This window comes from Psammomys obesus, unplaced genomic scaffold, assembly GCF_907164565.1.
Source record: "Psammomys obesus unplaced genomic scaffold, mPsaObe1.curated_primary_1811, whole genome shotgun sequence".
Classification (NCBI taxonomy): Eukaryota; Metazoa; Chordata; class Mammalia; order Rodentia; family Muridae; genus Psammomys; species Psammomys obesus.
In genome coordinates, this window is record NW_026592510.1 from 2,450,991 (window position 1) to 2,474,531 (window position 23,541).

A 23,541-nucleotide genomic window follows, 5' to 3' on the forward strand; every position below is an offset into this window, starting at 1 on the left:
GCGCCCAGCGCGGCAGGTGTCTGGGGCGCCGCGGCTGCCGGCGCAAACTTGGCGCGCGGCCGGGCCGCCCCCGCGCGGTACCTACCCAGCGGCCGCCGCCGCTCCTCGGCCCGCCGGCGCGCCCGCCTCCGAGCCCGGGAAAGCGAAAGAGAAACAGCTCCCGCCGCGGCCTGTCTGGTCCCCCCCGCCCCCCGCGCGCCCTGCCCGCCCTCCCCCAGCAGGCGGGAGCGCGCGGGCTCCGCGGGGCCACTGGGCTCTGGCGCGATAGGGCGCGGCGGGCCTCCGGGCCAGGCCGGTGCCGCCTCCAAGGGCGGCTCCACCCACCTCCAACCGCCAGAGCCGCCCGCCCGCCCGCCGGCCCCGCCCCCTCCCCACGCCCGTCCTGGTGGGCCCCGCCCCTCCGCGCCGACCACGCCCTCAGCCCACGCCCGCCGGGCCGGTGCTCCTCCTAGGCGCCTGGGACAGACACCCTTCGCGCCCTGCCCCCACCCCTGTCGCTCCTATGTGACACGCAGCTGAGACCAAATTTTATCTCTGTTCTTATCCTCGCCACCCATCTCCCGGTTGTTTTCATTTTAAGGATGAACAGTTTTTCCTGGCAGCTTCAAAAGCAATGGTCTGCGTTGAGACTGAGTCACCCCACTAAATTTTCTCCTTGGGGGCAGCGGGATGGCTCAGCGGGTAAAGGCATTCGCCGCCGCCACGCCTGAGGACCTGATCGATCCCCAGCACTCAGTGGAAGGATAGAGCAGACAGAACGACTCCTACCTACAAGTTGTCCTCTGACCTCTGAAAGGGCAAGGTGGCACAAGCGCACGCACAAACATCCACACAATAAATGTAATTCAAAATATCAAAGACTTGTCTCCTAGGAGGCATGTTCCCCATACAGGACCCATGGGCGTTGTAGTGGAGATGAGGACATCTCTTGCTATGAGATCACTACTGAACTTGCTGCAATAAAGTGGGTCCAGCAATCAAGATTACTAACAAATACAGGTAAGCTGGAAATTTACGTAGGAAGTGAGGATCATTTATTACTGTTTGCAAGGTTCAAATCAAACAAAACCCCCGCTGCTCTTTCTAGTGGACTTTGAGATTTCCAAGATGCCCCATTCATTGACGGAAAAGGAAGATTCCTTGAAAGGTGTCCTGTACTCTTCATTTGATCCTTTCCTACTGCTTTCCCCAAACTCAAATTCCTACTAATACAACTGTGCTAAGCCTAAGTTAGACCTGGTCCTAAACTTTTTAGAAGACTGTAATCCGTGACTCCTAGGATCCTGGGCAAATCAAGGTAGCCTTCACTTACTGACCAAATATAAAAGGAGCATTCTCCAAAGGGCAAGCTGCAAAGCAACCTTTAATCTCTCACACCAGGAAAAAAAAAAAAGGTTGCAATTCCATCTCTCTTTTGTAAAAGCCAGAGCAAAGGTGGCTAAAGAATTCACAGAGAATGCTGAGCATTTGCGTTATCTCCAGCAGACAGGCAGCACCTCTGGCTAGCGACAGAGGTGGCTGGAGGAGCAAGGCAACAATCCAGGCACACAGGTATCCAGAGATACAGAGCTTTAAAAACTGCTCATTTTTATAACTAATCAGGTAAATTAAAGGCAAGTAAAACAAACTCATTTGAACATTGCCACAGGAAGAATACATTTTTCTGATAGAGCTTTAAGTGATTACAATCTTCTTAAGGACCCCTTTGCAGAACTATGATTCCAGGAGGAGATTGACTTCTACAAGACACAGCAATTACAGTAAGCAAAAGAAGACAAGTCAGGTCAAGTGACTATAGGCTTCATGTCTTTCATACTGAACAGATCCAAATAGGAAAAGCCAGACTATTTCTGGTGTATTTAAAACGTGCAATGGAAGATTTTACTAAAATATGAAACAGAAGATCCTACTGTATACACTGTGGCACATACAAAACCACCTAATATTGTTCTGGGTGCATCTGAAGGTATTTTAAACATATTTTTCAGGAGTAACAAAACAGTTCATGAACTCCAAGGGGAATGCAATAGATGAGCTACCCGGTGTTTTCAGAAATGATCTTGGCTCATGGATTCCAGGAGAACAAACACTGGCAGAGGCGGGACAGGGCTGTCCATACTTGGGAGGCAGGCAGTCCCTGAAGGCGGACACAGTGATGGGGGAGCTGGGCTGGGATGGTGGGGCTGAGAAATGCGATGGGGTCCCAGCCTTTGCGAGCAAACCAGTGTTTCCAGTTCTTACACACATTTTTAGTCAAAGTGTCATCTTCCTATTGCTGCGAAGTGAAACCACAACCAAGGAGATGCTTACAAAGAAAAAAACAAACAAACTCTTAACAGGGGCTTGCTGCCAGCCTCAGAGACTAGTTCATTATCATCACAGGAGGGGGCACGGAGGCAGGCAGGTGGGGTGCTGGAGAAGTAGCTGAGAGCTACATCCTGATCCCCATTAGGCCAAGAGAGATTTCAATGCTATAACTTATTTGGAAAACAGGGTGATACAGTCCTCTGAGAATTAAATGGTGGCCTTTTCATTACTGTAAGTTATTTTATGTACCTCAATAGAGGCTCTTAATAGAGTATCTTTAACATATGAATTGCCTTCTGCAATCTAAATGTCTTCCTATAGAGACTGTGGGAAATATTAAAATTTAATGTAAGTATTCTATTGGGCCCAAGTGCCTCTATGTTATGACCATAAATATTACAGCTCAAAGTCAATGACTGCCTAAAACTGGTGATGGAGTTGCGGGAGGGCCACAGAACTAATAAAGGCCAGTCAGTTATCCTTGACAGTGTCTCCTTTTCTCGCTTTTCCACAAGCCAGTACCTGTCAAAACTCTGCAATCGGTCTCTCGAATCCCTACCCCTGCTTGCTCAGGTCACTGCCATCTCTTCCCTTCACATCCGCCAGACTATGCATCAGTCTCCTCAGGGAGCCCGGCACCCTGTCCTCCTCAGCAGAGCTGCAGCACTCCTAACTACACTGTGCCACATCCGACCCCTTGTTTAAAGAAGTCCTATTATAAGACAGTTGATAAGGCCACCCCCATCCCTGTCACAGCCCTTCCTGACTTCCATGAAGGCTTGGCTCATGGAAGTCAGGAAGGACTGTGACAGGGATGGGGGTGGCCTTATCAAGTGTCTCTTTGACTTCTGGCTAACTCTTACAATTTGGTACCCTACTCTAATCCCCTTACTCTTTCCTGCCCCTGTTAAGTCTGAACAATTCTTAGGTATTTTCCAGGTACCCACTGATTTCAAAAGACATCTCCTAAGCACCTCAAAACTCCAAGGAGCCTTCTCTACAGACACAGACAACATATTTTTTGCATGTGTTCCTCGATCACTTTCCACCATACCCAGCGTGGCATATCCACTGTGGCTATGGAACCTAGAGCCTGCTGATACAGCTAGCTCCAGGGTCTTTATCTTCTGAGTACTGGAATTACAGGTGGGCTGACAGACACAACTACCCAGAATTTATGTGGATGCAGGACCCGAACTCTGATCCTCACATTACAGCCCCAAGCACCACATTATTACTCAAGCCACCCACCCCTGACTTGGATTGTCCCAATTTATTCAGTAGTCTGAATGAGAATGTGAGTCCAGTGTATTTGGCCTTGACAAACGGCATCTCCAGTGCAGCAAACACTCAAAGAAATGCTTATTAGAAACAAACAAACCCAAATAGTTAACATTTGAAGGTAGAGCCTCTATTTTGTTTTTTCATTGATTTTTTTTTTCTAATGTGAATCTTCAGAGTATGATAAAGGTGTAATCCCTGCCTTCTAGGACTGTTCATTAAAATCACACCAGGGAGTGGAGACTTAGCCACAAGAAAGAGTTATATAGAAATATAACAAATTTGTTAACAGTGTGAAGCAGAGCATGACCAAATGGCAGGAACTTCAAGTGAAATTACCACGCAAGGGTCAGCTGGAAAACCAACAAGGCACAATCCCAAGGCTATGGAGCTGAGAAACTAATGGAAAATACAGAAAGGAGAAGAAACCTAATAGGCTAGAAATAAGCAGGAAAATGCTAGAGACAGGAACAAGACTGAGACTCTGAAATAGTAAACATATTTTCTTTTTTTGTTGTTCTGTGAGTGTATGTGTGTGAGTCTGCTTACAAGCTTTGGCATCAAGCGTCTCAGTCCCTCCTCACCTCACCGTTTGAGACTTTCTTGCTGAACCAGTGGCCTCTCTAGCTAGCCAGTGAGCTCTGGGGCTCCACCTGGCTCTGTTCTCAGCTTTTCCACAGGTGCTGGTGACCCAAACTCAGGTCCTCATGAGGACTTTAAGTGTTTTATGCTAAGTTGAAAAGTCAACACTTTCTCCTTCTTTGGGAAGTAGGGGTGGGGAGTGGACCACAAACCTTTTTTTTTTTTTTTTTTAAACTATGGTGTTAATAACTGCATGGAGAAAGTTCCAGTAATTCTGGAAGACTAAAGAGTAAAACTGAGAGACTGGAGAAATAGCTCAGAGATTAAGAGCTCTTCCAGAGGACCTTTGTTCCACTCCCAGTGTGAATTCCTGACTAGTGGCTCACAACTGTCTGTAACTTTAGCCTTAGGGGATTCTGTACCCTCTTCTAGCCTCCACCAGCACTGCACATGTGGTACACAGCTATGTATGCAGGCAAAATACACACACACACACACACACACACACACACACACACACACACACACGAAGAATAGAACTGAAATAATTTCAAACTATATGAAAAACCAAATTTCTCCAATCATAAGGAGTGTGACATTTCAAATCATCTTTATGAAACTGCGGGAGGTTGGATTAAAGTCCTGGGGTGATAAGTGGGCAGAGGATTGAAGGTAGAAATGAAGAATAATCCTCCAAATCTCCAGGTGGAGTCTTTATTCAAAGTGAGGGGGGCAACCAAATGCCGTAAAGATAAATTCCAGCAAAAGTCTCGATTTTTATTGATCGCTGAGGATTAGAGTGAAAAAAAGGTGCAGATCTAGTGCCAAAAGATGAGTTTTATTTTCATTTATTCTTTATTTTTAAAAGTTTATGTGTGTTTAGCACACGCATTGTCCTATGTGAGCGCCTGTGCTGTGAGTCTTCATTCACCTCTACTGTAAGTGACCTCCAAGGTGGGAATGGAGACTATTTCTTCCTTTGGTGGAGGGGAGAGCATCTGGGATCAAACCCAGGAGTGGACTATGCTAGGCAAGGTGACTGTCACTGAGCTACATGCACCGTCTCTGGGGCCAACATTATCTTAGCCATTGTGTACAGGGAAGATTTTCTGGATAAATTTTATTATAACGAATATGATTGAGATGATACGTGGAAGAAGGCATCACACTCAAGCTTTAAAACTAAGATGGGGAATCTTAAATATTTCACTAGGAAACTAGTGTCTATAAAACTTTTAACAACTAGGTCAACATGAAAAATTTATTTACTTCCCTCTACCAAGGAAGTAACAGAAGGGGTTTCTTGTTTGTTTTTTGTTTTGTTTTATTACCTAGTAAGATACAGATTCTCCACATACGGGTCACATAACAAACTATGTGAGCTATCTTTTCCTACATCTGCCAGGATTAGCAAACTCCTAAGTCCAAAGGAAGAAAGGCCCAGGGAGGACACAAGGCTTCAGAGAGGAGTCCAGAGTCAGCAGTGGACTGTCAGGTAATGTGTTGATGGGCAGGAGGAATTGGTGTACAGCAGAAGGAGGAGGAGGCAAAGCCCCCAGAAGGGAAAGCTCTTCTCCCTCTGCCCACAATTCCACCTTGGACCTTGGAGCTCAGACAGAAGGGAGGAAAAAGAAATCACTCTTACAAAACAAGAAGTAAAATTAGTTTATCTGTTGTTTTCAGGTATTCAAGTACTTAATGATTGACTAGGATACACATTTTTTTTTTTTTTCCTGTTTAGGTTTGTAGAAAGCCAGAGGTGGGGTCAAATTTAAAGCGAGGAGACATGAGCTAAAATACTGGATGAAAACCGGTAACTGCTGGATTTCAGTCATGAACCCTGGGAGCCATGGTAACTTCCCCCTCAGAGTTCAAGAAGAAATAAAGAGCATCTGTCTTGAATAGTTACCTGTGCTGGGAAGAGTTACCTTAGCAAACTAGACAAAGTCTCTCCTGATACAGAATTTGTAATATCTTCTTAACCAAAAGCCAGAATATAAAGTCACCAGCATCAACGCATCTTAAGTAAGGAACATATGGAAATATAAGCTGGACACCGGGACATACGGTGAACAGAGCAGAAACCCTACATGGGCAGGGCTTTTGCCATCACTGCCGATCCTTACGGTGGAGCCTAAAAAACCAACAGATTCTTATTAAATGTTTGCTGGATGGATACATTCATGAGCAAACAAATAAGGAAAGAAATGCCATCTGCCTTTTGCAGGCTTATGTTTAAATCATGATACAGTTGATCCTGGGTTTATATTCCAGACCAAATATCTACCCATGCCTCAGTTTTCTCATCACTTAAATGGCCCTAATACAAGTAGAGATCACGCAGAAGTTACATGAATTGTATGGAACATCCCCACAGCTGCACTGACTCTACATATTCAACAAGACAAGCATGCTCTGAAGTAGCCTAAATTTCTCACATCTGCCCTGTTCCCTGCTCTGGGGACAAACAGTAACGGAACATTTATTTAATTAAAGTCTCTTGTACAAATATGTAGAATAAATTTCTTCATACACTTTTCTTGCTTTTAGTACATACTAAGAGGAAAAGCTAGCGGACCAACTCATCTTCAATATGTCTGCTTTTCACTATCCAGGAATTTAAAGCCAAGGTCGCTTTTCATGAGGCAAATGAATAAAGTAAGCCGTGGCTGAAATTGGTTATCACGAGGTGAAATTAAGAAATGGATGTATACCATATATATGTCTAGTTTCACACATATTCAAAACTCTTTTTCCCTGACTGGGTAATGTCTCAGGGAGGAAGAGTTGGCTGAAGAATGACATATTAGAAAACCTAACTGTAACAATTGTATCCTTCTCTGGAAAATGTTTATGCAAACAGAAATGAGAATGGTCAGCAAGGAGCACAGAAAAGGAGAGACACGAAGGGTGAGATCTTGGCCTTGCCGTTGGCACTGCCTAGGGCTAGGAGATACTGGGCATGGCAAGCATGGCGCTGGCTCTAATACAGTGTTTTAATGCTTCTCGGGAGTAGTCCATCACATCAAAGCTGTTGGCCTTCATCCCCAGCTCTGATTCCAGCGCTCACAGAGACGCACCAAGTACTTGGTTATCTTCCCTTTTACAGATATTAAGCAAACTTCTTCCTTAATTTGATGTTATGTCTGCTTGAAAATTTAAAATTAGTGGAAACCCATATAGAAGAAACTCAAATGGCTAGAAAACAGTTAAAAGAATATTCAATATCCTTAGCTACCAAGGAAAGGAAAATCATGTTCCTCTCATACCTGTCAGAATGGCTAAGATCAATAAAAGAAATGACAGCTCTTGCTGGCAAGGACATGGAACAAGGGGAACACTCCTCCATTGCTAGTGGGAGTACCCACTTGTACAGCCACTATGGAAATCAGTATGGTGGTCCCTCCGAAAGATGAGAGTCTATCTTCCTCAAGATCCAGCTGTACCACTCCTAGACATATACCCAAAAGACACTTCATCCAATACAAGAACATTTGCTCAATCATGTCCAGTTCTGACTTATTCATAATTTCCAGAAATTGGAAACAATCCATATGTCTCTCAATAGAAGAATAAATCATAAAAATGTGGCACATTTATACAATGGAGTACTTCTCACTTGTTAGAAAATGACATCATGAATTTTGCACGTAAACGAATGGAACTAGAAAAAAGAATCATCCAGAGTGAGATGAGATGAATCCAGATAAATATGGTTTGTATTCACTTATACGTGGATACTGGCTGTTAAATCAATGATAACCAAGCTACTATCCATAGAACCGCAGAGGTTGCAAATACAGTAAGGGATGAGATGAGGGGTTACAGACAGAAATCATTAGGAAAGGAAAATAGAATAGTTATTGATGGATGGGAAGGTTACAATGAGAGGCTAAGGTGGGGAGGGGGAGGGTAGAGGGGAATATGTGGAGAGACAGCTAAAATGAAGGCGTAGCAGAGAAGCCTAATATAGTAGAAGCTTCCTAAATACATATGTAATCAAAATGGAATCACCAAATAATGGAAAGATAGAGCCCAAACTGAATATCTCTGGTCTCCAAATGAAGCTTCCAGTGTCAGGATTGGTTTATATCTAGTTGAACTGTTGGCCAAAGGGTCCCGTGGGGATCTTCAAGCAACCCAGGCTGTTGCCAAGACTCTAGGCTGCTCTCCACAAAGTGATGGCAAGGTCTCATCGAGAAGACAATTCCTACACAACTCACTGACCACAGAGAGGTCAATCTGGTGCATACATAAGGCCTTCACCCCTTCATGCCGATGTCTCTACTACAGAAAGGTACTCTGTACGCTGCCCAAAGAGAAATGTCAAATCCAAGCAAGCCACAAACACTTCGATCTCCACAATGGTGTCCTGCCTGTAAGATGTGCTAGGGCAATGGTGGCACAAAGCTTGTGGGAGCAAGTATATGATTTGACCTAATGCTCATTCTATGAGACAGAACCCATAACGTGCAAGTACAACCAGGAACCAGAGATTAGTCAGTCCAGGCACCTAAGCTACTAGGCTAAAACCAAGTATTACTGGTCTACACAACAGCAAACACCACAGCAATAAAGTGACTCCTAATGACATTCTGCTACACTCAAATCCATATCAGGTCCTCAGCTTATATTTTATAACTTCCAGTTCAATGTTTTTATGGGATTCCCCAGGTGTGCAAACCAGTGAGTCTGATTCTCATGCCATCTCATGGACTTTTTTCCTTCTGTTTGTCTTGTCCAATTCTGATGTGTTAATTTTTGTTTTGTTTTATTCTATTTTATTATTATCCCTTACAAACCAATTTGTTTTCCAATGAGACAAAAAGGGAATGGATCTGGACGGGAAGGAAGGTGCGGAGGAACTGGGAGTAGAGGGAGGGGAAACTGTAGTAAATTACCAGCTGCTTGTAAGGTCCCAAGCAAGTCATTCCCACGCCTGGATAGACAAGACTGTTTTTAGATTTGAGGTAATCACTGAAAGGATCTTTCCAGATCTTCAATCCCATGCCTCGGCGACTTGAAAAGTTTACATTGAGGGACTGCAACTTTTGCGCAGAAAGGGACATGGGAAATAGTGTTGTATCTGTGCTCACAGGTTCACATGTGCAGGCAGGTGTGTGCGTGGAGGCTAGAGATCAGGGTTCCCTCTCCACTGCTTTATTCTACCTTATTTTTGGCACAAGGCCTCTCACTGAACCTGAGGCTCATCCATCTGTCCAGTGCTCTACTTTACTTTCGAATGCTGAGATGACACTCTGACCAAAAACGGCGTGGGGAGGAAAGAGTTTATCAGGCTAACCTTTCCATGTCACAGTCCATCACTAGGAGGAGACGGGGCAGAGACTGAAGCAGAGGCCATGAAGGCACATCGCTTACCGGCTTGCTCCTCCTGGCTTGTTTGATTTGCTTGTTTATATGGCCCCGGCACCACCTGCCCATGGATGGCACCGCCCACAGTGGGGAGGATGCGTCCACGTCGGTCATTAATCAATGACTGATTAGTTTCCTACCTCACAGGCTTAGCTACGGGCCAATCAATGGGGACATTTTCTCAACTGAGGCTTCCTCTTCTCAGATGACTCTATCATGTTAACAAAACAAACAAAACAAACCTCCTACAAACAAACCTAGCAAGCTGGATAGTGAGCTCTGTGGACTCACCTTTCTCTGTGTCCCCAGGGCTGGGATCACAGGTACACATTAGAGTCCAGCTCTTTATGTGGGTGCTGGGGACCCAAGCTTCGGTCCTCATGCTTGCATGACAAGAACTTTACCGAATGAGCTGTCTCCTTAGCCCCCACGGTGCACATTTTAGGTTTTGAGGACCACAGTAGTTTCTCAAACAACTCCTCAACATGGCCTAGTCTGTAGGGGTAAGGCGGCCAAATCAATATTGAGACAATGTAGATATGTTTAAATAAAACTTTATGTAAAGAAAAAGGCAGTGAGCCAGATGCAACCCTTGGACAGCAGCTTGCTAACGCCTGATCTGAAGAACATTTTCTGTGAGCATACATCCTGGTTGGCAGCTGAAGTTTCTAACACTTCTGAAAAATTATTCACAACAATTTCAGTTTAAAACATTGTGGTACAATGCCTATCACTGTACAATTTATTATTTCCAGGCAGTGGATACAGTACAGTGTTTCTCAAATTATCTCATCATCATCTTCACCATTAAACAGCCCAGTTTTATTCTGCTCTGATACCGTTTTCAATAATTTGGACTTTCTCCTGTGAAACAATGACAGAAGCCTTTCAAGAAAATGACAACAAATGTTAAAAACATTCTATCCTATTTGTCAAGGATCTTGACCTCTCATTTCAAAATACTGAGAAACACTAGTGATGTTTAAAAGATGCATTCTCCCATTTTGTCTGGGATTCTGGGGTGCTGACCCTAAAGGGAACAGTAAGCTATCTCCTCAGGCCTTGTGGGCATGCCTTTTATGGTAGCAGCAGCCTCACAGCACAGCAGCCAGACCTTGGCTGAGAAGGGACCCTGGAGGCAAGGTGCGGAGATCCTACCATCTCTTCATCTTTGAAAAACAGCAGCTGCAACCAGGCAGGGCACATCTGCAAATAAGGACACTGTGGTTGGGGAACCAGATCTGCCTCAACTAGCTGGAGGGAAGGAGGCCTGCTTCCCTTGATTCTCAACAAGGAGACTTCAGCTGTACAAAGATACAACACTCCCCTGAGTTTAGCTTTTCAGGATGACTATAAATACGCAATTGCAAGGAACTTTGCACAGAATCACCAAGACGAAGGTCCATTGGTTACCTATATTATTGGTGAGTTATAAGAGGCTTTGATATCAAATCATTTGAATGCTGCCATTTTAATTTACTAAATTAAGAAAGATGCTCCCCAATTCAAAGAGAGGTAAATCCACAAACTCTACCCACTTAGCTTTGGAAAGCAAGTGATCTTAAGAGCTATTGATCCTGATTTGCATTTACAATGACCTGTTACTTCCTCAAATGCTGAACAGATGTTGGCTATCACAAGCTGCCAGGGAAGTTCACTGGGACTTGGTAGCTGTAAGTTGGTAGAGCATCATTTTCCTTAGTGTCTCCTTAATTCTTTGATCCTATTTACAGAGAAATTCTAAAGTTTTAAGTGAAGCATTCATTTCTACTACTAGTAGGGAAAACTTTCTATAATTAGAATTGGAATTTAGAAGCATTGACATGAGGTCTGTAAATACTAACATTTACAGACACGAAGCCTTTACGTCAATTAAGACAGTTCACATTAGACGCATCCAACAACCAACTAGTCATTAACAAGCCAAGTAAATAGAACTTGTAATACAACATACTTGATATTTATATAAACATTTCATGGTTTTCTTCTTGGTTTATTAACTTTATATGCCTTTAAATTATATAAATTTATATAACTTTATTAAGTTTCGTAACTTTAATATGGCACATTAAGTGTTAAATATTATTATGTTAAGTATTACACACATTCATTCCAAATGTCAGCTGTGAGGAACTGTGTGCTCTCCAAGAGAAATTTCAAAACCTTTGTGTCTGATGAACTTAACTTTCTTTAGAAATACGTTCTTTAAAGGTATAACAAAGTTAGGATATGAGCTCGGCAGTCAGCCTCTTACACAAGACCAGCACCTTCTGAGAAGAGACAAAGGAGGAGAACAGTAGCACTGTGACCCATCCCTCCCAGGGATATGTCCACTAACAGAAGGGGCTACCCCCATCACCTTTGAGTTGGAGAACGCTTAAGAAAACAGACTAAATTTAGAATCATGGCTATGAGAGTTGCTCAGCCACACACCAAACATCGCACCAAGGACCCTGCAGAATGGGTCAGCACCACTGCTGCTGGTGTGATTTACAGACAACCGCAGGAAGTCGAGAGGACTGGCCAGAAGGCTAAAGGGCTGCAGATTCATGTCGCCTGCATCTGAAGAAGGAAAAGAAGGACGTGGATCCAGAGGGGCCTAGCTGGAGTGAGCGCAGAAATGAAGTAATAGAGAGTCGCTGTTCGTTTTGGTGACTAAACCAAAATGGTTTACTGTGAAGTCAAGTTATAATGTAGTTAATTCCAGGTATCCTTTTGGGTTAGTTCATATCAAGCTAATATTTCCATTTGACATGGAACCTATTTGCACTACAGATAGCAAAATAGTTACTGCAATTGCTTCACACACATTTACATAGTTATTCACACACACATAGTATAGTTTAAAGACAACACCTTAAAAATAGATGTACATTTTTAAGCATTACAGAGATATTCTTTTTTTTTTTTTTTTTCTATTCTTGGGATTTGAGACAAGATTTTACTATGTTGCTTAAGCTGAGAGCAAGCTCATTACACAGTGTAGGCTGGCCTAAAACTGGCAATCCTCCTGCCTTAGGCTACCCAGTACCGATATTATAGCTTACCTACTATCAATGATCACATTTATCTATCTATCTATCTATCTATCTATCTATCTATCTATCTATCTATCTATCTATCTATTTATTATGACAATTTATTCACTTTGTATCCCAGCTGTAGCCCCCTCTCTCATCTCCAGTCCCACCCTCTCTCCCTCTTCTTCCCCTATGGCCCTCCCCTAGTCCACTGATAGTGGAGGTCCTCCTCTAGTACTATCTGATCTTAGCCTATCAGGTCTCATCAGGATTGGCTGCATTGTCTTCCTTCTGTGGCCCAACAAGGCTGCTCCCCCCCAGGGGAGGTAATCAGAGAGCCAGCCACTGAGTCCATGTTACAGACCCTCTCTCTAACAATAATCACATTTTCAATTGGCTCATATTTTTACATTATACAAACATATAGCACAAAAATATCAAGATGAACAGCTTTACTGATACCAGAAAATCAGTGGCATATTTGGAAGGCTATAACAGGTGCTACTAGAATCTGTGAATCTTGATACTTGAGAGCACTTAAGTCATATATAAGGGAACTCCTTATGCCAGATATGGAATCTGATATTCAGAATAATTTACTATTTCCATACTTGCTCTAAAGTTCTAAAATTTTTATTATATGTATGGGTGTTTTGCCTACATGTATGTCTGTATACCATATGTGTGCCTGGTGCCCAGAGAGGCCAGAAGAGAACATTAGATCCCCTGGAACAGCTTATAGTTGTAAGCCGCCATGAGTGTGTGAGGAATCAAAATTGGGTCCTCTGGAAGAGCACTCAGTGTTCTTAACCCCTGAGCCATTTCTCCACCCCCCTTTTAAAATACATTTTAACTTCCCGGTATCAGTAGTTCAGCCACTTTCTGCTTTTATGGTCACTGGTGAGGAATTCCATATGTATTTCTTTGTGCGCATATGTGTGCTTATATGTGTATGTGCTTGTGTGCACATGTGTTTGGAGGGCAGAGGACAATACTGATTATCTTCTTTGATCACTCTGCCTTATCTTCAGGCACAGTGCCTGGTGCTTATCTGTTGACTAGACTGGCCCCTCAGGAACTCGGGACACCTTCCTGTTTCTTTCTCCCCATCTGCCACAGTACCAGGGTTACAGGTAGCCATGAGCTGGGGCCCTACCCTAAGCTCCCACGCTCGCTCGTGAGGCAGGCACTTTACTGACTGAGCCCTTCATTGATGCCAAAGGACTTTGTTTCCTTTCCCCTGAATGGGTTGGGAGATAAAGCCTTCGAGTGTAGGCTGCTCAAGAAGACCTCCGAATAAAATAGAAAAAAAACCAAGCCAAATCAACAGATGCAGAATCACAACACAGAAAAATAGAAAGCAAGGCCACATGACTTCTCCAGAAGCTCGAAACTCCTCAACTACTAAACCCAACCTGGGTAAAGAATTCTCAGTTTACAGCAAAAATGATCAGTGGTGTGGGAAAGGACACAAATGGATGGATTCAGCCTGGGACATGGGGTGGGAAGGCAACAACACAGACAAAAGAGTCAGAAAAACGATGAGAAAAGTGGCAAAGTATATGAAAAGGTCACAAACAGGGAGGGCAAATGCAGCAAGGAAATTGAGATTTTAAAATAAACTTGAAATGTTAGTAATAACTCAATAAATCAAATAAAAAACAGTGGAAAACATCACCAATAGACTGGACCAAACAAAGGGAGGATGTCAGGGATGAATATACTACATTCAAGTATTAATAAGGACAAAAATAAATAAGCATGACCATATTGTATAAGAACCAAAAAAGACCAGACTTAAAAATGTATAGCACAGAACTGCAGTAAACCCTAAAGGCTTAGACAATCTACCTGATAAAATTATACCAGGAAAATCTCCAAAATCTAAAGAAAGAAATGGATGTCCAAGCATAAGAGGCATTTAGAACCAACCCCAAACAGACATGATCTAAACAGAACCTTGCCATGACACATTATATTCAAGATACTATGACTACATAGCAGCCAGATGTGGCAGCACATGCCTTTAATCCCATCACCCAGGGAAGGCAAAGGCATGCTAATCTCTTTGAGTTCAAGGCCAAATAGTGAGCTCTAGACTAGCCATGGCTTCTTGGCACGACCACGTCCCCAGAGAAAATACCAACTCATTTATAGATGCAAACACATTAGAGTAACATCGAACCTTACAACAGAAACCCTAAAGCCCAGAAGCAAATGGAGCAACATATATCAAGTTATGAAAATAAATACCTGCCAACCAACTCTATTATATCCAGCAAAGCTTTTTTTTTTTTTTACGATTGATGAAGAAATAATAACATTCTAAGAATAGCACAAAGTAAGGCAGTGAGTGCAGGATCACCAAACCATCACTGAAGAAGATATTTAAAGATATACTATAACCAAAGAAGAGAACATAGAAAATAATAATTTTTCTAACAGAAAGAGATGAACAAAATCCTACAAGAAATCTATCATGTCCAATACAGAGGCAGAAAATCCCTGATACTAATATGGGAGAAGGAAGTGATAATAACCAACCAAGAAAAACCCCAATAAAGTTACCAGAATTAGTTAACACCTTTCAATAACAATTTAATCAATAATACACTCATATCACTAATAAAGTGGGGCAGATGGGCTGATTAGATTAAAAATCTGTAGCCTGGTGTGGTAGTACACACCTTTAATCCCAGCACCAGGGAGGAAGAGGCAGTCAGGTCTCTCTGAGTTCTAGTCCTGGATTATATAATGAGTTCCAGGACAGCCAGAGCTGCACAACAGAAAGACTGTCTCAAAAGGACAAAAACACAAAAAATTAGATCCCTGGGGCAGTGGTTGGGCATGCCTTTATGCAGAGATAGGCCGGATCTCTATGAGATCGAGGCCAGCCTGGTCTACAGACTAGTTCTAGGGTAGCCAGGACTACATAAAGAAACCCTGTCTTGGAAAACCAAAACCAATCAACCAAACAAACCAAAACTATATCCAACTTTCTACAGCCTCTAAGAAACAGCTCTAACTAGTGAAGACACCCACAGACTGAATTTAAGGATGAAGCCATTCTCTCAGGCGAATAGAAGGCTCACCCTCAAAACCTAAGATGGCATGGCTATTCCATCACTGACAAAGTGGACTTCAAACAAAAATCAGGCAGAAGATATATAGATATATGTATGTTTACTATGCATGGAGATATAACAATAAATGAAAAATGATCAAGGAGATATAACAATTTTATTTGCACCAAACTTTGAAACTCCCTCCCAATTTTATAAAACAAACATTAATATACAAAAAGGTGAAATAGACCCTTTTGTGATTTTTCAGTAACTTACTCTAATCTTTAGAAAGGTTCTCAAAACAGAAAAATCAACAAAGAAACATCAGTCAAACTATGCCATTGATCAAATGTACTTACTAGGTATATACATATTATTCTAGTCACCAAATAAAGAATATGCTTCCTTCTCAGCACAAATCAAAAAATATTAAAATTTATGAATTTCATTAAAGTCATAATGATCTCAAAGAAAATACTATAATGATATGGTCCAAGGTTGTAGAAAAATAACACGACAACCCCCAAAGCTGCAGAAAGCATAATATAATACATATTAGGGTAGAAACGGAGAATACTACTCAGAATCAAAGAATTAGTTCTTTCTTTGCGGGGCGGGAGAGGGGGGATGGTGGAGAATGACAAACTGTTTTTTTTTTTCTTTTTTCTTTTTTTAAACCCAGCAGGGTATCAAAGCAGATGTTGAGACTCATAGCCAAACTTTAGGCACAGTGCAGGGAATCATATGAAAGAAGGGGGAGACAGAAAGACCTGGAGAGGACAGGAGCTTCACAAGGAGAGCAACAGAACCAAAAAATCTGGGCACAGGGGTCTTTTCTGAGACTGATACTCCAACCAAGGACCATACATGGAGATAACCTGGAACCCCTGCAGAGATGTAGCCCATGGCAGCTCATTCTCCAACTGGGTACCCTAGTAATGGGAACAGGGGCTGTCTCTGACATGAACTCAGTGGCTGGCTCTTTGATCACCTCCCCCTGAGGGGGTGTGCAGTCTTACCAGGCCACAGAGGAAGACAATGCAGCTGGTCCTGATGAGAACTGATAGACTAGGGTCAGAGGGAAGGGGAGGAGGACTGCCCCTATCAGCAGACTTGGGGAGGGACAAGGGAGGAGATGGGGGAGGAAGGGTAGGGTACAGAGGGGATGAGAAAGGGGCCACAGCTGGGATACAAAGTAAATAAACTGTAATAAATTAACTAATTTTTAAAAAGAATGACAAACTTTTAAGTAAACTAACTAAAATAAAGGGACCCAAACTCATTACAGTAAAGATGAAAAAGAAGAAATTATAACACATTCCAACAAAACCCAGATAATCTTGAGGAAATATTTTGACAATTTATACTCCAAAACCCCTGGAAATTTTAGAAATTTCCTAGGATAGAGAAATTCCTTGCTATATATGAATCACCAAAATTAAATAAAGAAGGTATAACCAATGAGAACCTTGCACAAATATCCCTCACAGTCATATACAATAGAAAAAAAGACATGATATTAATCAAGTTTTTTCTATGTAGCCAACATTGCTCTGATTCCAAAACTGAATAGGGATACAATAACAAAGACAAAAACTATATACATTGTTTCTGATGGACATTGATTAAAAAAATAACAAAACCCAACTCAATACAATGCTCACAAACCAAACTCAAGAAAATCAAACATCATAATTAAGGCAGGTTTATTTCAGGGATGGAAAGACTGTTCAATAGATGCAAATTAATAAATGTAACACAGCATATAAGTAGATTTAGGGACAAAAATCACACGAACATTTCAATTGATGCAAAAGCGCCTCGGTCAAAGTTGAATATCACTTCATAATAAAGGCACTGAATAAAACTAGGATTGGAAGGAACATATCCCATACAATAAAGACCATATATATATGGTCTTTATATATGTTAGACATGTTAGACTTACCAATGGCTGCCAAAAAACAGAAGGTCCACAAGCCCAGGAGTAGTCCAGTGCACAAGGCTGAATGTCTCAGCTGGTCTTCAGGATACACTGGAATCCTGAGGAAGTGAACTCTGCTGCCAGTGAAGGACAGACTTGCTAGAGCAAGCAGGCAAAGAGCAATGCCAACACCTTTCAGAAATGGCCTTATATAGGCTTCCAGCGGAAGGTGTGGCCCAGATTAAAGGTGTGACTTCCCACCTCAAAAGATCTGGATTAGAAGTGGATCTTCCTAGCCAGGGCAGGCCTTTGATCCCAGCACTCAGGGAAACAGAGGCAGGCGGATCTCTGTGAGTTTGAGGCCAGCCTGTCCCAAAGGAAGTCCAGGACAGCCAAGACTACACAGAGAAACCCTGCCTCAAAAAAACAAAAAGTGGATCTTCTCACTTCAAATTAAGCAAAAAGCCCTCAAGGTATCCTTCCAATTTTGGATTTATTAATTCCAGATATAGTCAAGGTAAAAACCAAGGATATCCACCACACCATATATGATATGCCTATAACCAACAATACTCTAAATGGATAAACTGGTAACATTTCCTTTAAATTCCAGAACAAGACAAGAGCTTCTACCCACTCTTACCCAATACATTGCTTGAAATCTTAGCTAAACAGTATCTGAACAATAAAACATTCAAAATAAGACAGACAACATGATCCTATCCTTAAAAGACTCTACCAGCAAGCTCTTAGAACTGCTGAGTGTATTCAGCGTATTAGTAGAACAGAAAATCAACAAGCAAAAAGTCAGTACCTTTATCATATGCCAATAATGGATCTGATGAGAAAGAAATCGGGTGGAAAAAAAAAATCCTTACTCACAATAGGATGTGGGGTGTATAACTGGGACAAAGGGAGTAGACAGAAGCCATATTGGAAATGTGGTGTCTTAGTGAAAATTACAAAGGAGGGACTGGAGACAGTCACCCGGTACAGCTGGACAGTGATGCTCCTAGAGGGGCTGAGTTATTGAACATTGTTCCAGTTGTGAGATATTGCCAGAGAAGCTGTTGAGAGAAGCCTGGGCCCCAAACAGCAGTGTCTCTTGTCAGCCCTCTTCACTGCTGTGTTGTTTGCTATTTCTGTGAACCTGACACAACCTAGAACTTCCTGAGAAGAGGAAACCTCAGCGGAGGAGTTGCCTTCATCAGACTGGCCTGTAGTCGAGTCTGGGTGCATTTTCTCAATTAATGATTGACGTGGAAGAGGCCAGTTCACTGGGGAGTACCACCCTTGGGCAGGAGATCCTGGGTGGTACGAGAAAGCAAGCTGAGCAAGCCATGGAGGGGAAAAAAAAAGGAGTAAGAAGTGATTTCCTGGGGCCTCTGCTTTCATTCCTGCATAGAGGTTCCTGCCTTGATTTCCTGTCCTGAATTAATAGCGGGCTGTGAGCAGAATGTGTAACCCAAATAAACCTTTCCCTCCAAAAATGGCTTTTGCTTATGGTGTTCTTAATCACAGCAATAGGAAGCAAACTAAGACAGTTTCCCACCAGCAGGAGAGGATAAGATCATATTGCTGAAGACACCAAACACCTTGGATGTGAGACTCAGAGGAAAGCAGGAGGGTAGTGAGCTACAAATGTCCTCCCTGCCAGCTAGCATTAAACCCACCAGGCCGATTGGGCTACTGCGCAAGAAAAGGCATCATTGACCTTTCCATGCTTTGAACTCTTCATCAGAAGGGCAACTGCCAGGCTAGAGCTACCCATTAGTGTAACAGCTAGCAGCCTGACTGCTGTGGGGATAACCATCTCCACCATCTGATGGGGTTTGGGGCTTGTTCCACAAGGATGAGAATACATGCCAGGTACCATAAGCTGAGCTAACAACCCAGGCCTGGGGAAGTCAATGGTCCAGGTGAATAACTCACCCAGGTTAAAACCAAACTCCCTCCTAAATAGCCATGCTTTCATCCCTGGACAAAAGCTGACCCTGGCCTTTCTCAGGGAAGTCTATCCTCACAAGGAGCTGAGGGTGGCTACAGCGACCCAGGATCACTAGGAAAGAACTATGGATTAGAACAGGGTACGAAGTGTATGGATGAAAATGACACGGCACAACTCATAATATTTTGCATGCTAACTTTAAAATAAGTTAACTTAAAAAAAAGAAAAGAAAAATTGAATTGCTGTTTTCATAGAGGGAGTAATATTCCATTTTATTATTCACTCCCCAACGGGAATTAGCATGCATTAGTCATTAAACTGAGGTTCTGCCACTCTTCCGGGGATATTCCTAGTTATTTACTATTTAGATTTATTCAGATCAATTCTCTATTTCATCCCTGTCAGTGCAGTAGCTTCCAGGTACACAATATAAAGTAATAAACGTTACCAAAAATAAATGAACAAACGTGCAGTGGTAGCCACACCATTCACTTCCTCCAGCTGAAGTAGAGTTTTCTGTCACTACTAAACACCTCCCAACATCTGCAGTTGTTCAAGTCCGTGACCTGCGGGTGAGGTGGAGACAGTCTTGCTCACATCGTACTCATTCACACCCCTGTGCCTTCCTACACCCGGAAGCTGGGAATCAGGCTGACACCTCTCAAATCCATTTTTGCTTTGCTTTGTTTTCTTTTCTCTGCGTAGCCTTGGCTGTCCTGGACTCACTCTGTAGACCAGGCTGGCCTTGAACTCACAGAGATCTGCCTGGATCTGCCTGCCTGTGCCTCCCAGAATGCTGGGATTACAGGCGTGCACCCCTGCGGCTGCCTCGAACCCCATCTTTAATACTACACAGGTTAGCAGGAACCCCACAAAACTTCCATCAACCAATGCTGGTCAAAGCCAACTTCCCACAATGGCTTCCACTCCTCCTCCTTCCTCACCAGCTGTGATGTGCCCAGCATTTCATCTGCCTGTTATTTCTTTTATTACTTATGCAACGCCATGAGGTAAAGGTAAAACACAGCCGCTTTATTCGTAGTGTCAACGAGGATATCTCGACACTCAGACATTCCATGACAGCAAGGTAGAAGAAGGTGGTGCTCTGGAGCTATCCTGGTGCTTCTCAGCCCCGTTCTAGCACATCCTGCCCTATGGTGGAGTGCTCAGAGCCACCCTTCCCAATATAAAATCCTGCCCATGACTTGAATACACAGTGAGTGTAAAATTCTAGCCTTTTTTCCCTGCATCCCACCCTCCCTCCTTCTTTTCCCCACCAGTTGCAATTCTGTTTAGCCCAGCTGCAATTCTGAATCATCCAGAATCCTTGTCCTCTCTGCTCCTTTGTCCTCTCTGCTTCCCAGGAGTCCACCCGTAGAGGACTGCTTGAGAGCCAGGTGCTCCATGGGAGTTTTGAATCAGTATCCCTGTTCTTGTTCCTCATTAGGATCAGGGAAGGCGGTAAATAACTTGACGTCAGGAAGATGTCTGTGCATGCATTTTGCAGGTATTCAATAAATGCTGGCTGAATTCACAATAATTTCTATGGCAATGCGGTAAGTGAAACGAATGCAGCACGCTGTCCTAAAGAAACTCTAAGAAACGCTCTCAAGCTCTTTCTGGTAAAAGTGAAGGTACTACTTGACTTTCTAGAGTATCCTTCAACCTAGCAACCAGTCCTCTAGCTAACTGTGGGTACTAGGGACACATCTGTGCGTTTGGATGTAGCAGTGGTCAGGGTGTACACAACTGTGTGCAGTCAGGAGAGGGCTAACGCCTGGTCAGTACTCAGACAACACTGGAACACATGGAGCTGTTTAAATCTGCTGGAATCAAAGTTACAACTGGAAGAATCTCATGAGGCGGAAAGTTGAAATAACACGAACTCAGCTGTCATCCTGTCTGGTTTTGAGTATGCGTGCTAACCCAAATGCATGTTGGACACTGTTTTGAGTACCATGATGTAGAGGAATCCTAATTCAGAACATGGCTGCTCTGGTAAAGGATCACATCCAAAGAGCCTCTAGGTCTGTGTGATCCAGCTGGAATACAAATATGCCTTTAATCCCAAGAGACAGAGGCAAGCAGATCTCTGAATTCAAGGTCAGTCTGATGTAGAGCAAATTTCCAGTAAAGAATAGATTAGGTCCAGGCATGATGGCACACGCCTTTAATCTCAGTACTCGGGAGACAGAAGCTTACAGCTGAGTTCCAGTCAGTGCTGTTCAGGCAGGCCAGTTGAATCAATGAGTTGAGAGACAGTGCAGGGGAGTTGAGTTTGTGGTAGTTCAGTTCGTGGAATTCAAGTTTTTACTGGGAGAGTTTCACACAGACAGGACGAAGAGAGAACACTCTAGACACAGGTAAAGAAAGAATGAGCCAGAGAAAGAAAAGGAGCCAGAAGATTAGAATAGATTGCTAGTTAATTGGAGGCCAACCAGAGCAATTCAGAGAGGACAAGAGAGAAGACAGTTTGAATCAGTCAGGTAGGAGAGGAGTTTGAGCCAGAACAGCTGAGTTGAACCAGGCAGCAAGAAGTTCAGAAAGAACTAGAAAGGGTGAGCTTATTCAGCAGTAAGTGTCAGAGGTTGAGAACATTCTAGGCCTAGATTAGATTATATGGAGGCTAGAAGCTTCCAGGACTAGGCCTAGGTTAGCAGAGGCAGTAAGCCTCAGAGACTACAATTGAATCAGCTGAATAAAAGATACATTTACACCATGAAGCATGCTGCCATGGTCCTCCTGGTATGTAATCCCTTTCTCTCTCTCTCCCTCTCTCTGTGTGTTTCTCTGTCTCTCTCTGTATGTGTGACACATCTGAAAAGTTTTCAGTGTCAGAAAGAATGTGACATTTATCTACATTTAAATAGAGAAAATTGGAAAACATGATCTCTTATTTATTATCCAGAGAATTCAACGTTTTTCCCAGCTATAAAGATACCTGGCGATCTAGGTCAGAATCTGAAACATTTCTGCTCTTCAGTGTTTTTTAAGGGATAGCTCATGGGAGAGGGACTGGGAACTACAGGCCAGCACGAGGCAGGTGTGAACTAATTGGTAGCAGGTGTTGAGCATTAGAGGCACTGATGCAGCCTTTCTGCTCGCCACAGGGCCTGGCGTCCAGCCACGGGCAACCTTCGAATACCTAGATGTGGCTTGCACAGACCACAAGTTCCACGGCCCTGCATTACGATAGCGAGCACTGGACCTCTGTGAAGCGATGGTCTCTCACCAGATTGAGCTACTTACACACCTCGATTCTCAGAATCTTCAGGGGTCACCCTCCCACCAAGAAGACTTAACAGACACCTACTGGCTTAAACACCATGGCAGACAGTTTCCAGGTTAGCTTTAGGGAGATGACCTTAAAAATCACCAAGGAAGAGAAAATACGAACCCCACAGGTGGCATGGTTCAGTGGGCTTTGTAGGCGAGAACAGGGTCCACGTCACCAGAGCATTGCCTTCTGGCACAGGCGGGGGCCCTGGCAGCAGGTAGACTCTTTGCAATGAGAATGGTATCTAACGCCCATCAGGGAGAGCTGAGAGCAGAGGGCCACACGGAGCTGCAGATCACTTGTTTCAGAAGTTGGCTGAGCTTTTTTAAACTAGAGAAGTCTAATTCTATCATCCCCTATCTATCCAAATGCCAGACAGTACAAAATAAAAGAGACAAGATGCACAAAAACGGAAGCACCCATTTGGGGAACCTTTCTGATCCCGTTAACACCGAGTTGACATAGTCACCCAACCCACGCCATTCCACTCACTCTCTATCCCCAGTTGTGGCTTCGGTGGCATTTAAAGGATCAGAGTTTAAAGTAGCAGGTGTCCTCTTACTACAGGGACATTTTCCGTGGCTGCCACAGAGGGAAAGAATTAAGCGCCCCACCCTCTATCTACAAAGGGCAAACGAAATTACCTCAAGGGAAAAAGAGTAACTGATAAGAATGCAAATAAATTGAACAAAGTTAGTAAGCAACACAAATACTACGAATATGTGGAATTTTTATGAATGTAAACGTCACAAACTTCAAATAGC

The 23,541-nt window shown here is 43.2% G+C and overlaps 1 protein-coding gene across 5 annotated transcripts in view; it reads right to left on the bottom strand.

Annotated features, from left to right (window-relative positions):
* The window catches only part of Pcgf5 (polycomb group ring finger 5), a 107,498-nt gene that overhangs the window by 43,768 nt on the left and 40,189 nt on the right, over nucleotides 1-23,541 (bottom strand). The window contains exon 1 of one of the 5 annotated variants that reach the window (XM_055613748.1): nucleotides 86-177. The exons of the other annotated variants lie outside the window; for them this stretch is intronic. The gene's annotated coding sequence lies outside the window, so the exon portion shown is untranslated. Of the gene's footprint in view, nucleotides 1-85; nucleotides 178-23,541 lie in introns of those variants that run through there. 5 annotated transcript variants of the gene reach the window in all.